Source organism: Corvus brachyrhynchos, unplaced genomic scaffold (assembly GCF_000691975.1).
Source record: "Corvus brachyrhynchos isolate BGI_N302 unplaced genomic scaffold, ASM69197v1 scaffold152, whole genome shotgun sequence".
Taxonomy (NCBI): Eukaryota; Metazoa; Chordata; class Aves; order Passeriformes; family Corvidae; genus Corvus; species Corvus brachyrhynchos.
Genome location: NW_008237447.1, coordinates 1,355,238 through 1,370,899, shown reverse-complemented (window position 1 = coordinate 1,370,899; position 15,662 = coordinate 1,355,238). Strand labels below are relative to the sequence as shown.

Below are 15,662 nucleotides of genomic sequence, written 5' to 3'. Positions count from 1 at the left end.
CAGGAATAAAAAAACACCAAACAAAAAAGAGCTTGACTTAAACAGGGCAGCGCCTTAAGTCTGGATCACAGGCATCGTTTTCCCAAACTTGGGGCCTTAAGAGGACTGAGGAAGCAAGCAATCCTATGAGAAACACATGAGCAGCCAGACAGGTGACCCCACGGATGTGAGAAGCAGCAGCAGCATCTGGAATCAGTGTCCCACCTCTGCTTCACGTCAGACCCTGCAGAAAGACTGCACAGGCTTTCAACCCACCAAAGAGGCACCGTGCCAACCCCACTACACAGCATGAGCAGGGACTGCTTTTCCTTTGAAGTACCTGGCTCCAAAGAAAGCCCTTTTGACACCCTCCAGGCAATACGTGTATGACACAGTCTTACACACCAACACCTTTTTTTTCTTAAGTAAAAGGGTGGTGGAAAAGGTTGTTTGTTTGCTTTCAAAACGTGACTGTCTGCGGGAATTACTGCATTCATCCATGAAATGGGACATGCTTGCAGAGCTCAGAAGAGAGAATCCAATGCCTTGAAACAGAACGTCCTGCACCTTTGCTGCCTGAGCTGGACAATTTGGCTCTCAGCACATCCTGGGAGCTTGGAGAAAAAAGTAAAAATCAACACTAAATAATCTTGTTTTGAAGTGCCATACTAAGGGTGCAACAGGGCAATGTGAGTCCAAAGGCTGCCAGGCAGGCTAAGGCAGAAAGGGAAGGTGACAAGCTGTTTTTTCTTCTTCTTCCTTTTTTTTTTTTTTTTAAGGCAAAATACCTTTTTTTTTTTTTTCTCCAGAAGGCAGCTTTGACGCTGGATTTGAAATTGCCAGAGGCAAAAACAAATTCACATCCGTACAGAATAACCACACAAATTCTCTCTCCTTCGCTTTCATGAGCGGGACCATGAATTGCAGCATGAATTTTCTGAATATTTCTTGCCAACTCCCACTCCTTCATAATGAGCAACTGGAAAGTTTCAATCTGAATAATTGACTTTATAGATTTAGGGAAAAATAAGTCAATTTACTATGTCAAAGAGCAAAAAAAGCCCTGTTTGTGCTCTCTGGAATATACTGTATTGGCTCCTGTGAGCAAGCAACAAAACACAGTTTGTCATTCAGAAGTTTAAACTCAAGTCTTATGAGGTTAGGCTATATCTTTCTCATAAGAAATACAAATTCTAGGTAATCACAAAATACAGTCCTGCTCACGGAGCTGTAGTATTTTAGAACTTCTGGTATTAGCTGCAGCCAGAGATGCAAAAGCATCGAAATATCTGTATTTGAAGGTTTTCTGCTTATTCAAGAACATTTCAGCACTTCATTCCAAACACATGATGGACTTGGAATAATCAAAATAAAAATCTATACTGAACTTTCGATAAACATCTTCAATTCAACAATGCTGGTATTGCCTTTGCCCCATTATTTTGCATTTATGTAGCCTCAGAGCATTCTCCTCCTGAAGTGACTATTGATAAACCAGTGACAGATACACTGAAGGAAATACAGAGATATAATAGGATTCCCTTCCCATGGCACCTTCCAGAGCTGCAGGACTTGGCTAAATCAGTGATGCTCTTCAGTTTAAATGAGCACCTCGAACTTTTGGGTTCGCCCATTGCCATTTTCTCTCACTTAAGTGCAACATGCTGCCTTTTGCTTCCACATAAACATGTGTGCAATACCATAGACCAAGGGTGCATGTACATATATTTATATATATCTACATTCATGGATACACCACATAACCCTCATACATATTTTTATGTATCTACCTATATTGACATACACTCACGTAAGCCATTTCTTCTCACTGCCTTGGTGGGTTGCACACCAGAGCAGGGAGGATGCTCAGCCAAACAAATCACCCATGAAACACCAGTGACTTTCAGGCAGACACATCCATGAAAGGGAAAAAGGTTCAGCAATGAAGGCAGCCACCTGCCCTGTTTTGCCTGGTTGCAGGAGAGCCTCCCTGCCTCCCCTCTCAAAGACAGCAGTGCAGGGGAAGCTGCACCACCTTTGAAATGGGTCTCATCACGCCAGGGGTTTCCTTCTGCAGGGTCCCTTCCCTCTTGGCTATGCTGGGACTGCATGTCTATCACTAGCATGAAGCCACTTTCAGCCTCCAAACAACCTGGCTTTGCTGCTGTGTCACTCTTGCCTCCTTTCACATCAGTGCCTGATGGGAGAGGAGTGGAAGGAGCTTGGGGAAGGGCAATAAAAAGCTGGATAACAGCAGCAAAAAGAGTCAGAAGGCAGCCATGGAAAAGAAGAGTAAGCAGCTTTGAATGGATTCATAAAAACAGACAATAACATATTTTCCACTTGAGCAGAGAGGAACTACAGATTCATTTATAATTTTACTCCTCTATTTAAAGGAAGAGACCGAAGCAATACAGACAAAACAGTGGAAAATTAAAGCATTTCATCTGTTCAGCATTTTCTGTCCTGTTCTTGCTAGTGGTAAACAGCCCTACGAGCGGGCAAGCCCCGCTTGCCGCTCAGGAAGCACCCCTGAACATGCTGGTATAGCCAGGGATGCCCCAGGCACACAGCAAGGATACAGCTTACAAAGAGAGACAGAGCTGTTCACCCTGACCAAAATCTGTTTTTCTGGGTGAGAGTGTGGTGTTTTCTTGCATATAGTCTGGGCTTTGCCAGCACTCATGAAGTGCCAACTCAACTACATCAGGGACAGTGCTGAAGCTTAAAACAAGTGCACTTGTTAGTACTCGCATCCACGTGCTAGCTCTGCCTAATTCACAATCAGCTATTTCAACAATCTACTGTCTGGAACATCTCTTATCACAGGCAATCAAAAATGCTGCAGACTACATTCATTCACACCTCACATCCCAAGATCACGACAAAAGAGCAGCACACTGTTTTCTTTCTAATCAGACTCTTTGCCATATACACTTCCACATTTTTCTGTCATTGAGAAGTCAAAAAAGGGGTACATTTATTTCTTGAACAAAAATCCCTAAAGACCTGGTCAACTGCATGAACCCCAGCAGTCAAGGTTTGAAGAAAAATTATCTTTCTTTTGAGACAGGTGAGAAATTAACGACAGGTCAGAGATGTGTTCAGAGGATAAAAAAAATCAGCTTAATAAATGAATCCAGCATATGGTGTCTTAGGTTATTAGGGAGTTTGTGCTGCTTTGTAGAGAATTGTGTCCCTAACTGCATGGACAAAAGAGCTATGAAATCAGATGTTTACTTCCTTCTCTGTTTATTTATAATGTTCCTAACTGGTGGGTACTTGTCAAAGCCCAGCCACCAGTCACAGAAGCTAAATAGTTAATCAGTAAGCTGAAAGCAAAGTCTGTGGGAGAGCATGTTGCATCTCTCCTTCCAAATATTGCACTAGGTGAGCCTAAAAGATAGCAGGGACTCAAATATCAAAAGTTACAGGGCACCAGAAAGCAAGATGATAAAGTACATAAACTACATCAAGTACAGCCTGTTAATGTTTGCAATGAAAAGGACTAACTTGTTAAAGGACGTAGAGAAAAAGACTTTCAAATAATTTTATTTTTTAAAAATTAACCATTATTTCTCGTTTTCTTTTGACCATAAAGTCTTCAATTGTGATTATGGTGCATTTGGTATTTAGACCACGTTACAAGCACATTTTTCTTTGCAAAAGTAAGAACACATTAAATTTCATGCTTGACGTGTTCATTTGTGCTAAAGGAGAAGTAACTGCCCAGGGCCCAGATTACATCCTCCTCAAAGCAGCAAACCAAAGCTTTAACTTAAACTGGTAAGTTAATTGCCTGCTTGAACATCCTTTTCGACCTTGAGATGAACCTGATAACTCACCCAAAAAAGCTGAAAAGCTCAATTATTTTTGTCCCAGTGCAGCTTGCAGAAATTGGTATGTGTGCTCTAAGACACTCCAGTGATGGAAATTCATATCTTCTGGTGCCCCAGACTGTTAGCTGAGTTTGCATGCTAAAAAGTTCAGGTTACGTGTATCAATTTGCTATAAATAAAAATGATGTCTTCATTGCAAACACTCCAGTTGGTTGTATTTTAAAGAAACAAGATCTTGTGGCACTAAAGAGTGGCAAAAATGCAGTTTTAATACTTCATGCTGCTGACTTGCATCCATCGTATTATTAGAAAAAAAGGAACGCTCTGTCTTTGCTGAAATGCCCATAATGGAGCACAACAGCTCAGAGTACCTCTTTGGAGGAGATTACAATTTGCAAGCATTTTCTTTCTGAAAAATTAAAACTTCAATTTTTTGGGGGTTGTTTTTCCGAAATATCAAAGGAAAGATAAAGATAAAGCCATGTACACTTTCATGCAATATTTCATTTTTAATTCTCATGAAGTCTCGTTTTTAAATATCAGACAATACGTCTTTTCTAAATCAAAGAATCTTCTGGGTGTTATAAGAAAACTCTTTAAAAACCCCAAAACTAAACAGATAAAAGGTTTCCACTTGACTCCAGAAAAGAGTTTTTAAGTCTCTCTATTTTGGGATCTAAGTTCTGGTATGATTTAGTAACATCTCCTTGCCATGCTGGTATTGAAAGGTCATAATTTACCTATTTAGTTTACTACAATTATACAAGAAACTTTGTAGCATCCTGATTTTTAAATTTAGTCTATTTCGTTTCAGATGGAGAAAATTCAACAACTGAATGGCAAAAAACCCATTTATTTAAAACCTCTGGTTTAGTGCCCCAGGATCTTCTCTGGGATATTTCCCACCTTCATTTCTATTGCACAGATCCGTATCTACAGCCTGCAATCCAAAGGGTGAGTGGCACAGGCCCCCCAGAGTGCAGATTTGACCCAGCTCGTTCATCACAAAGTCAGCACTGAGTTTTGTGTGGCTCAGCCCTGCCTGGCAAGCCCCAGCCCAGCTGCTTGCCCCTGTTTACGATAAAAGGCAACCCCACGGGAGCCAGCCTCACCCACGGAAACACCCGCATTCACAGAAGTCACCGTCTTTCTGACTCTGCCTGGGGTTTTCTGCCACTTGTTTTCAGTCCCCACAGTGCCAGGACAATTGTTCCACTGCCCAGCTGTGCCCCAGAGTCACAGCCGGGGGATGCTCTGATTCTTGGCAGAGTTTACAGAACCTTCCTCCACCCAAGTCCACCTCCTTGCCACTACACCCCTTCCCACTGCAGAAACCTTTCCGGCTCATCTCTACTTCTGCAAATTTCAGACCGATAGCCACAAGATGCAGTGAGGTCAAAAAGAGACAGACCACCGAGAAGCATTCAGCAACTCCCAAAGCTACAGATGCAGCAAGGGCTCCTGTGCCAGCTACAGAAGGACAGAGCCAAATGTGTAGAGGCAGGCAAGCACACAACTACTGAAAAGGTAAAGACAAATTTAGATAGGATGTGGTGGAAACAGCAGAGGCAGGGTGCTGCCAACCCTACATGCTTTAAAAAAACAACAACAACAAACAAACCAGGGTTATATAAATAATTAGATTGCATTCAAAAGTAAATAAAACCAAAAGCACTGGATACTTGAGAAAAATATGACACATTGGCAGTTCTGTAACAGACAGAACTGGGCAAATGTTTCACAGGACTGTGTTTAGTTATGCAGTGAGGCAGGGATTAATGCCCATCTTGGACACACTCACAAAAAGCCAAGCCACCATCTTTCATCTGCCACCTTCCTTCCAAGAGCCACATTTCCCTGCAAAGTTGTTATGCTTTCAGCACTGACTAAAAATACAGAGAAAAAAAAAAAAAGTTGGATTAGACTAAGATTCTAGTCCCACTCCCTCCAAATTTCACAATATACTCAAGGAGCGGTATCCAATGTTGATATATTAATGACAATTAAGTATTTAATATTTGATACTATTAATGGGTTTCTTTTGAAGGCATTAAAACACATTGAAGGTAAATGAATACATGATACGCCCAATAAAAATCACTAGGGGTAACACTGAGCAGGGCATGGAAATCCGGGTTAAAATGGCAATGGGCTTGAAGTGGGGGAAAACACAAGAACACACTTCCGTGGTTTTGTTTTAAAAAGCAAACACTGATGATCTCTTGTTTACTGAGGCAGAAGGTGGCACAGCAGCAAACATGAGATCTCTGACATATCTGAATTACACTGACCTGAATGCCTTATTATTGACTAAAACATAGCTAAGGATACAAAGCACCACAATACTTGTATTCGATTTTAAAAAGTTTAAGAATTGTGTAATTCACCCAGCAGTCAGTGAATTCAAACATCATTAGAGCTGGTGCAAACTTTGGCTGAACTTCAGATACCAACTTACATCTAATTTTTTCTTGTACTTCTGACAGGAGGGAAGGGAACCCATGAGCTAAGCAGTTTACCACTGTTTGGTTAACTCTAAAGACATAATCTACAGGGAAATAAGGTGGTCGTATTCTGGAATTTTAAAACAAAGATAAATGGGACACATTGGATGAGTTATCATATGTCTATTTTATGTCCATGAAATTCTGATATTGAAGACTGCTTCTGTGTTGAAGATATGTTCCTAGCCAGTGTCATCTACAGGTTTTATTCACATACTCCTACATTTTTCTGCCATTGTTATTAAATATGATATTAAATAGCAATATCCATATCAGTTCTTACAGATCCTTACTAATCATCTCTTCAGACCCAAATTTTCACCTGCACCTCCTACTGACACCTTTTTGTGAGCTTCACTGTACCGTTTACAGGACCTATACAATACCTCCTTCCCTCCTCTCTGTTCTGTGTAGCACCAGCAAAAATGATTCAGATAAATCCACCATCCATTCCTTTGTGGAGATAATTGATAATAATTTACCAAGTAATCAGTTCAGTTATCCTCATAATCTTTGGTAAAGCTACTTCGCATTTTCTCTTTCTTTCCACATTCCTCTCTTGTGTTTTTCCCATAGAATTTATCCTGAAATATTTCAGCCCAATGAGGTGTAACATGAACAGATTTGTAATTGATCCCTGCTCTTCCTGTTCCTGGGGAATTAGCAGCACATTTGCTATTCTTGTGCCATGCACAGAACTGACCCTGTAATGGTTCAATCCAAATTTTAGCAGTCAGTGAAGGAATAGTAAGGATTACTTAGGTGCAAGCAATGGATAACTGAAATACCTGAGGACACAAAGTGTTAAAAGGTAGGAAAACAAACCCTGGTGTGGACAGCTCTGATGGACAAACAAGGTAGATGTTTATCCAAAGCTATGTACTCACCTGCAGGGGAGGTACTGCTATCACAGCTTCATGCTGTGTGAGATTCAACCACCACAACCCTCATGAGATGAATCCAGAGCTCTCTCTAGGATTCTGTGCTCGTCCTCATCTGTGTAAGCAAAACTTTAGGAAGGTCATTTCTACCTTTGCCTTACGGGTCACAATCAAAGCAGTGTTTGAATTGCATCTTGCCTCTGAACCACAGCTTGGCTTCCCAGGATCATTTCTAACATGAAAAGGGTGATACAAAGGAAAGTTACTGGGCCATCATACCTATAATTCTCCCCTTAACCCTATGCTTTGCTGCTTACCCTCTGATGCTTTCCCTTTTGTTCTCACCTCGGCTGTCTCTGCAAGTAGCCTAACCTTGACAGAACATTTGCCTCGTTCTCTCCTCCCCTTCTTTTAATCTTACCCTTTCTCCCCACTCCACATACATCCCACAGGAAAGCTCTCCCATTTTAAATCACCCAGTAATAAATTCCAACCAAACTCAAACCATCTGCCACCACAAAATCCCAGGTAAAAACTGAGGGCTTGACTCTGTGCAAGCATTGAGGTCTCACTGCTCTTATCCATCCCAAATGGAAGGTCTAGGTCCATGTCCCTCACTGTGTCAGGCAAAAGATTCACCTGCTCTGCCTAATAAAAAAGGGATCTGAACAAACCAGGTACTTGACTGAAAAATTTTAGGAAGTTCCTAAAAACTATCCCAGTCAACTTGTGCTGCATTCCCGCAAGCAGAGAGAAACTTTGCTGATAAAAGCTTTTGTTCAGAGTGCTGAGGGAAAGATGCAGGTCAGACGATTGATGTTGCTTTTCTGTATGAAAAGAACTCCTTATTTTAATGGCCATAATAATAAAAACTTGCCCCAGAGCCCAAGTTTGAGATGCATGCTATATATTCTCTTGGAAAGCCTCAACATTGTTAGAATACACTTATTTTTAGCATGCAGCATATTGAGGTATTTTATATATCGATGTTATATTAAAAACAAAATAAAATTGATATATAATAAAGATACTATAACACATAATTATATATATTTACCTTAAATGCTTCTTCATCTATATAGGGTTGATTAAACCAGGAGGAAATAAGAAAACATGCTTTAATAAGTTATATTGGTTTAAAGCTTGGGTTATTGAAATTGCTTAGGATATTTGGGTCATTTAAAGTTATCCATTAGCAATGAATAGTTGGCAGTATTGCCAGAATTTAGGTAGTTTAAGTTATAAAAAAATACACATGCAGTATACCTAGTACTTGAACATACTATGAAAATTAAATCAAAGTTTTAATGCACCTGTAAATGTTATCATATTAAAAAAAAACCATCATAGAGTATTTACTTAAAATAACTCAAATGCAGACATTTTCTTTCCAGTGGTTGGGATAAAAATAAATATAAAAATAATTACTCTTTTCTCCTTTAGCTATCCAGGGAGTAGCTGTCTCTCAGGAGCACAGGTGGGCTTTTTACAAATAATAGCACAGTACATAATGAAAAATTTCAAAATACTCTTTATTTCCACTTAGCTGTAGTAAGTGGTAGGCAAAGCCTGTCAGTGTCAGACTCAAAACAAGATTCCCACTTCCAAGAGATAAGGCACTGAACAGTATTGCCCTAACCCTATCAGGCCAAGATGAAGAAAAGTAAGTTTGTAATCCAGAGACATAACATGACAAAAATAAGAATAAAAATGAAATGTATTTGGAGTGGTGCTGTTACAATATGAAATAGGTTACACTATCTGAGTCCACATCATCTCTTCTTATATATTTGCCTTTTTTTAACCAAAAGCCTGGAATAAGAATTCGTAGCAAATTTTGTTGAATATATTAAAATTAAAACATCAAGGACTCTTAACAAAAAAAAAGGAAAAGAAAACCCCAACAACACTAAAAAGCAGTTTAATGTGAGAGAAGGATACAAGAGACCTATAGAAAACCAGAGTTTCCACAGAAGTCCAAATTTAGGGTATACAGGAAGTAGGAGATGAGAACTGCTGTATAACTTCGTTTAAACAAACTCTTAATTTGACAAAACACATTATCCCTGTGAACTGCAGGCCCACTAATACGTGTCCCCATTTGTTTTCTCTTTCAGCTGAGTCTGCAGCTCCCAGAATAAAGCTGTCACTTGAGCCAGCAGGTGCCTCCATCCCCGCCTCCGACCTACAACAGTTATGACACGAGATTAAGAAAAACAGCCACCCCTGGCAGCCAGGCTGGCGCGTAATGAACAGTTTAACCCTGGATAAACCTAATGACAAGTGTGGGTGGCTTTGATTGAAATGACAAGGCAGTTTGTCACCCGTTGCTCTGTCACAGAGATCAGCAGTGCTAGCATTTTCTGCTGAGTTGAGGGGAAAGCAGCCCGACACTTGCGCATTTCAGAAGGAGCGCACAGAAACATTGAAAACAAAAGGAGTCACGGTCTCGGTGTTGAAGCACCTCTGTGGCCCTAAACAAGTCAGCAGTGGAAGAGACACAGTCTCTAAGATGCTCTTGTGAGAAAACACCACTGTCTCTGGAGATGGACAGAAAATTTTAAACAAAAAACCCAAACCAAACCCACAAAGCTCTCTTACTTTAAATCACCCAGAGGCTTTTGACAGAGGTACTCAGCTATCCAGTTGACCTCCACGTGAAACTCCCAATAGCAACCTGCTTTGCTATAAGGGTTGTGTTTCTCACTGATGAATGTTCAGTGCCCATAAAATGATAACAGCAGAACTTGATTGCCATTGTAAATCATTAAATAGTCTTGAGACCCAGCTATCAATCACTGCAGTTTTAGATGATACTGTTTATGGCGTTACCCGTGCACCTGCTTCAATATAGCAGCTGTCCTCAAAAGGCTGCATGTACCTCAGACCTGCAAAGACTTGTGTTTCTGGTTAATCCTAGCTTCAATTAGTGCATTAATTAATACACTGTACGAGGTGCAACACAATCAGAACCCAAGTAAACAAGCAACAAAGGGGTACAGGCACAGAAACAGGCAATGGCCATTTGACATTCATGTGGCAGATCAGCGACAGCCCTGGATCCAAAAGCACCACAAATGGGAAAGCCATGTGACAGTATCATGCGATGACCAGCAATGTGAGAGGCACCATGGTTTTCCTGTACAAGAGTAAAATTAACATCACAACCTCAGACCCCACGACATTATTGAACTTACTCCCTGCATGAGTTTGAAGACTGTGGCCTTACCATGCTTTCATTTTCTACACCCACACACGGCTTTCCTGAAAGCCCCTCTGATTCTGGTCCTCAGCTTAAGGCAGGTCTAAAGGGGAAGAATTCAAAACATCTTCAGCCTCTGTATCTGGAGAAAATTTATGGTAGCTCCTCTGCCACCCACTCTCCCCATTCCTTTTCAACACCTTGGAAAACCCCTGCTATTTTAAATTTACATACCTTTCCAGTTACAGATACCAACATTTTGAGGCAGTCAAATGTTCATCATCCTACTGCTTTGCTAAGATCAGTAGCAGCCCACCTGAGGGTTGCCTAGCCAGCAGTAATCCCAGGACAGACATCTGGGTTGATGCAGACACACTGTCCAGTCTCACAGCAATCCCCTGGGAACTCAAGACCTTATTCCTGATTTTCATATGTATTTTGCTTGGAAACAACAACAACAAAAAAGTATTTCTTCATAAAAATGTTGCTAGAAATAAGAAACAAATCATGAAGGTCGATGGATGCACTTTCTCCACTGAAACTTCCTATTTAATGCAGCAGTTGTAGTATTGCCTTTTCAAGGGAAAAACAGACTCAAAGCAAGATTTCCCTTCTGGCCATAACACCCTTCTGTCAGTTTACTACAGAACAACACATCCATGGTGGGTTCTTTTGGAGGTTATTTTCATCTTGTTCCCCTTCAAATGTCAGCTATTGTTACAGCGGGGATACTGTAACACGCCTATACCAAACCAGGAGTCCGGTGGGAAGGCAATCTCTAGGGAGGGACTGTTGGTAGGTGTTGGAGAGCTGCTCATTTCCCCAGCCGCGGCCGGGGCTCTGCCCAGGAACTCTCCCAGTCCCGGCCCGAGGGTCCTTCCCGCGCAGGGAGCACGCACCAGGCAATGGGAGCGAGGCTGAGCAGGGGCTGGGGAAACCCCGTGCCGCCCTCACGGCCCCTCGCCCGGGGCTGCGCGGCGGGGGGACGAGAGCCCGACAGGCTGCTCACGTCCAGCTCCTTCAAGGTAAAGCCAACTTTGCTGTTTTCATCCAATAGATGGTTGCTTAAGCAAAATGCTGCTGCCTTGTGGTTTCCAGCACATCTACAGCATTCCCAGTAACAAGGATAGTATCATTGAGAGTATCATTTTAACAACCAGAATCAAACCTTGTATCTAATATCAGTTAAGACTTCCCTTTCCAAGCCCTTTCTGTCTTAACCTAAATCCTCACTGATGTATCTCATTTACTCCTTATCTTCATTGCACGTGTCATTTTGGACTCTACTATTTAGTAAAATTTCAGCTTTGCCAGCATCCTATTATGAGTCACCAAATGGATTTTTAACCAAATTCTGTGTCATACTGCTGTGTCTGGGCTTTTCCCTGCTCAACATGATACTCATTTGCTGTCAATCAGGTTGGCTTTGGTTGATGATTTTTAAATCTCTTTCGATTTGGTGGTTGTAAAGGTACGTAGAGTATCTTACAACTCATCTACTACATGCTTCAGCACTGCATTTATCTTCCATTCCTTTTCATTCTTGTTGCAATGGCTTGTGTGGAGCTACTTTTCTTATCGTAATATGAGTTTCTACTTATATAGCAGTTTTTGTGCAAAACCAGCAACATGAAACAACTTCCCCTTGCTTTAGCTGAAAGCTCATGAACAAAGCTCCTGAAATATACTTTTACATATTTTCTTGCCTGCTCTGGTCTAGTTTGCCATTCTATTAGATCATCATGAATTCAAACTTGGAAAGATACCATATTTAATGGTTACAGCAATTGGGAGTTCTGTTGCTGGCTTTGACAGAGACTTTCTGAAAGACAATTAACCATTCTGCACATTGATTTACCCCATTAGAATAGAAATTACAAGAACATACTACTTCAGGAGAGGAGTGTGAGGACCTATTACAGGTTATGAAGTATTTCCAATTTCTAGGAAATCATTAGATTAATGAAAGCAATGAGATGAGTAGCAAGTGCTGATTCATTAAAAGATTAAAAATAGCCTTCACTGGGGGAAGGAAAGGTATTCATCAGATTAATTGTTCAAACATGCTGGGAACATCATTTATTCTGCAATGTAGATGGTCAAGCCACATTCCCAAATCACGTTACAGCCCAGCCAAAACCAAAGGCTATCACATAATTCAGGGATAAGGTAAAGACACAAATCACAGTCCTGTCTGCATTGCAAGACCGAAACGTGTTAGACTCCCTGTAATGTCAACTATCAAGAAGCTAATTTTAGTATAGCGTAACTAATTTGCACCATGGCTTCTCTTTGTCTCTTTCACAAGAGTTCATTTATGGTGATGCTTTCAGGAGATGTTCCATTCATACTGCAACACTGATACCTGTTGAGGTGCTGATAAGGGTCAAAAGCCTGGTGTAGCCAACCTAGACTAATTTCAGCAGTCACACAGCTACTTTTTGATACGCAATGCTAGGTGTGGAGGTGACGTCTCACACACTGAACAGCGTTATGAGGCCTCTGTCCTCCCATGAGTTCACACAATCCACCCACCAGCAGTACTTCACTTGGAGAAGAAGGAACGTGACTGAGACAATGACCTACACCTTGGGATAAGCAACACAAACAGGCCTCTCTGACCAAAAAAGACACATCAAAGGTCTATTTCCTTATAGCAGAGCATCACCCCTACTCTTCCTTTATGAGAGGGCACAAAGAGTTGGAGTTGTCTGCTCCTTGCACTCCAGTATGTCTCACTCTCATACACACAGCCTCCTAGATGTATGGTGCTGGTTTAATGGTTTGCTGTCCTGACTTCTTTCTCCCCTAAGAGAACAAGCCATCACAACACCTTTCTGGAGCTGACAGAACTGCCATGGCTGTCATCAGCTGTCTAGATATCTCCTGTCATGAACTCAGACATTTTATTGAAGTAGTATCTAAATATAACATTATGTTCTTTCTTAAATTTCGAGTTCAACAGGCAAGCTGTCTGTATTCAGTGGTAACTGCACAGGCAGTTTTACTGCCATGCCAGAAACTTCAGACCATTTATTCAGAAAACTGGGGCTTGATGTAAATTTTAGAACCTGCGTGTCACAGAACTGCATTATGTTCATACCTGTAAGCTGGCTAAGAAGGTAATCAGCAAGAAAAATGCAGGAATTAAACGTATTCATGTCTATCGTTGTTTGATGAACCTGAGCAAGACGGCTGCTGAAAAGCCCTTTCTTTAAATTCAGTTGCAACTACCATTGCTCTTCCCACACTACTGACAGTTCAGAGACCCTCTACATGAAAGGATTACACAGGGAGGGGGAACCAACTTGCATCTCACAATTCCATTAAAAGGATCTGTACTATTCCTTTCTCCACTCACAGTTTTAAATGCTCTTGAAGCAGTAGCAGTTTTAACCAAATCTTTCTTATAGCAGGAAGGCTGTATATCTCTCAAATAATATCAAAGGTGTTACTCCTGTCATTCAACAAATTCAATATTTTAAAGACAGGAAATTTGCCAGCTCTTAAGTTCCAATAATGCAATTCTAAAAGGTGACAGGCACACACACAAAGCCTTTTTTTCTTATATAGGAAGCGTGTGTGTAGGAGAACATCCAGGGATATACAAGTAGCATGGCCAGAGAAAGTCAAATAGAATGAAATTAAGAAGATATTTATGAATTCGCATTTCTGGATTTCCCAGCTTCTGTTTGCATTTTTCAAACCATTTACTATTACAGATATCACAATAAATCTCAGATGGTGGGGAGGTAAATAACTAGGAAGACATACCCACACCATTTGATTAGAAAACACAAAATCCAAGTAGTAAAAAGGGAAGAAGTAGGACAGAGGAGGTCCCAGCAGCAATAGCCCTCACTGCCTTTGAAACGGTAATGCCAAGCTTAAAGAAGTATTCCATTATTCCTGGCACCTGCTGAGAAAACATTATTCCCTCCACCTTGGACTGTATGTATCTAATAGTAGAACTTCACTTACAGAAAACTGCTGTTTATCTGATAAAAGATGAAAGATTATCAATAGATTTTATAATTTTAATACATCTGCAGGGTGCAGTAAACAAATGCTGAAGATCATCTTTGATCTTCGTGAAATGTACATTTAAAAATGGTTTCAAGAATAGACGTGGAGCACATTTTCATGCTGATATACCAAAGAGCACATGTGAACTTAGCCATTAAATTAACATAAACACTTCTGTAATGGGATTATCAAACCTCTCAAATGCATAAATTAGAACAGATTAGGGCTGAGGAAGGTCTCCCTGGCAGACTTGGCCTCCTACAGCCAACCATCTGAAAAAGTCCATTCCATAAACTCGGCAAACTGTTCCCAAGTAAGGACTCGGGTTTTATCCACTTTGCCCTGTGCCAAAGCTATTTGGATAGTGTAAATTCTTCTTGTTGTCCTTCTGAAGTAATTCAGCAATCAGTTTATAACTTTTTTTTTTAATAACATGTATTCTCCTTTTCATTTCATCTTCTCTCTCCCAGTGTATTTTAGGCAGCAATCATCCCCTCCATGAATACTCAAGTGGGTGTCCTTTTACATGCTACAAACAGATGTTGAAGAGGCAATGTTTTGACTAATTATATGTAAACTCCATTCAAAGTGCCACTTGACTTAAGGGCTCTATCACCAAATACTTCACACTTTTTCTTCTCAGCTCAAGACCCCAAGACTGAAAGGCTTGGGGAAAAAAAAGAAAATCTGGAGTAGCTTTCAGTCAAGCTCACGCCTGTCTGGTTCACACACATGACACAGAAAATAGCTAAGTGCCAGGTATGGAGCATTTTCCAAGCCCCATTACAGGTATTACCCTGGATAAGCCAAAGCAGGCAGAACAAGAGCTCTGCTGAAATACAGCTCCCCTCAGGCGACTTCCCTTCTCAGCAGCCCGAGAGGAAGGAGTTCAAGACCAAGGTGCTCTGTTGGGTGCCTGACTCAACAGAGTCTGCATACACTGAGCACATAAACTGCACTCAATCCTCAAAGGAGGGCCTTGCCTTGATGCCTGGTTAATAGTTAATGCACAGGGCAACCCTCAGCAGCCAGGAGCTACCTGGGAGAAAAGCAGCATGCAGGGGGAGGCAGACAGACAGCTGACAGCGGAGCTTCAACACCTGCTGAAATAGCAAGAACTACTCCCATTCAAAATATCACAGATTTTAATTAGCCTAAATGAGATATATGGACATCACAATCATCAGGTCTTAGCACAGGTGTTCCTGTAGGAGTAAGAGGTAGCTAGAAT

At 41.0% G+C, this 15,662-nt stretch overlaps 1 protein-coding gene and 1 long non-coding RNA gene across 3 annotated transcripts in view; one reads left to right on the top strand and one right to left on the bottom strand.

Annotated features, from left to right (window-relative positions):
* Positions 1–15,662, bottom strand: part of CD247 (CD247 molecule) — a 49,309-nt gene that overhangs the window by 21,657 nt on the left and 11,990 nt on the right. The window lies entirely within an intron of this gene.
* LOC108446042 overlaps positions 1–15,662 on the top strand; it is a 29,795-nt gene that overhangs the window by 2,658 nt on the left and 11,475 nt on the right. Inside the window, exons 1-2 of the long non-coding RNA XR_001861150.1 lie at positions 1–5,345; positions 9,321–11,430. The exon at positions 1–5,345 is cut by the window's left edge and continues 2,658 nt beyond it. This is a non-coding gene — a long non-coding RNA (uncharacterized LOC108446042). The remainder of the gene's footprint in view (positions 5,346–9,320; positions 11,431–15,662) is intronic.